This window comes from Gossypium arboreum, chromosome 8 (genome assembly GCF_025698485.1).
Source record: "Gossypium arboreum isolate Shixiya-1 chromosome 8, ASM2569848v2, whole genome shotgun sequence".
NCBI classification, from domain to species: domain Eukaryota; kingdom Viridiplantae; phylum Streptophyta; class Magnoliopsida; order Malvales; family Malvaceae; genus Gossypium; species Gossypium arboreum.
The window spans coordinates 108,282,427-108,284,637 of NC_069077.1; positions in this window are offsets into that span (position 1 = coordinate 108,282,427).

Sequence of the window (2,211 nt, forward strand, 5' to 3'; positions counted from 1 at the left end):
GGATATGGCATTGTACGAGTTTACATAATTTTCGAGTATCCTTAACGATTCTGAATGGTTCAATGGGCAAAGACAAGTCGAGAATGAATGTATTAATGAGTTAAATGACTTAGGCACGTACAAATTTTATACGAGTATTGAAAAGTGAAGTAAGTGATGAGTTTACATAAGAAAATGAATATGTATTCAATTAGAAAGGTTTGTGTATATATATATGTTTACTTGTACTTGGCCTAGTGATGGAAATGTTGTGATTTATATGATAGCTTTATTTGTATATGGCTTACTAAGGTTTGAAAGCTTACTTTGTGTGTTCTTTCCATGTTTATAGATTATCAAAGCTAGCTCGGACTTGGGGATTTTCGGGAAACGTCATCACACTATCGATCATCTCATTGGTATTTTTGGAAGTTTTTTTTTATATTGGTATATAGCATGTATAGGCTAGTGTCATCTTGATATGTTTTGAGTTGTGATTTTAGCCATGTGATTTGGCTTTTAAATGTTGGTATATGGCCATTTAAGTTGGCTTGAATTGTGTTTAGTAAGATATATATATGTAATGTATATAATGCCCTAAGTGTTGGTTTGTTTGGAATGGTTGCTCTTTTGATTGGTTTTTAATTGATGTAATAATGTTTGGAAGTTGGCATATTGTGGTTTGATTTGAGATGACCATGTGGTATATGTTGAAGTATGAAATAGGTGATAAGTTGATGGATAAATGCATTTAGTAGTTATGTATGTTTGATGTTTTTGACATAGTGAAATGGTATGTTTTAGTTGTGGAATTGAGTAGTGGAAATGGTTGTGAATAGATGGAATGATATGTGTATGAATTGGTAGATTTTTGGTTGCTTAAAGATGTATTGAAATGGTGCTATTTGGTTGTTATGTATGCTTGTGGTTAGGGTGGCAAATTGGCTTTGCAAATAGCCTATTTTTGTCCACATGGGCAGAGACACGGTTGTGTGTCTCAGCCATGTGCGACACACAATCATGTTACATGGGCATGTGTGTAACACCCCTAACTCGTATCCGTCACTGGAGTAGGGTTACGAGGCATTACCTGACATAGTACAACTCAAACAGACACTCATTACATTATATACTTTGTAATTCATCCACACTAAAAACATTTATTTCAACCAGTAATTTCGAAACTTTAATACAATTTCAAATTTTATCACTTAATACTTACTTATAATCAATCGTGTCTACTTAATTAACCTATACCGAACATGTGTCAAAATGATTAATACATTAGCTTAATATTAAATATACCACTTCATAATCAATACAAATGCACATTTAAAAACTATATGAGCAATATTACTCAACTTAAATACCACTCACATAAGTGGCATGGATATTAGTTAATATAAACAACATGCTTTGCACCTTAATGCAAGTTAAAACAACCACACGGCAATAGTCATACATTTTGATATACTTCATTTAAACACTTATCATTTAAAACTAAACATACCTCTTCTTAGTCACAAAAGCATGAACATATAAATATATTAATTTATACCATTTTTGAACACCAATGCCAACTAAAAAAAAATACACTCAATCTATATGCCAATTTACCATACTTAAAACACAAACACATGGCCAAATTATTAATCAGATTTAAGCACCAATTATGACCATTTTTAACCATCAACTATGTACCAAAGTAAACAACAACATAATCATTTATTCATATCCATTTTAATAATATACCAATTACCATTCTCGGTCACAATAGATATGATCATAGAACACCTATTTTACTAGTATATTAATAAGTCTAAATTATATACCAATTTGTCTCTACTTGACCAATTTACTACATTAGCAAACATGACATATGCGCATATATATATGTATATGAATTCAATTAACAAATCATGACTAAACGTATAGGCACATCATCTTCCACTATCAACCCAATTCCTATTACAAAATATACATCCCAGTATGTCAAACTTACCAAGATGAATAAATCATGATATACACATATCATTAATTTAAACCATAAATAAATACCGAATACACCCCAAGCATATATCTTGAATATTATCTAACTAATACATGATATATACTAACTCATATAGCATCCATTATTTACCATATTACTGAAATACATAATCAAGCTTCACAATATAATATACCATGGATATACTTTCAATAAGTTCAAACCAAGACCAAATATAAACATTA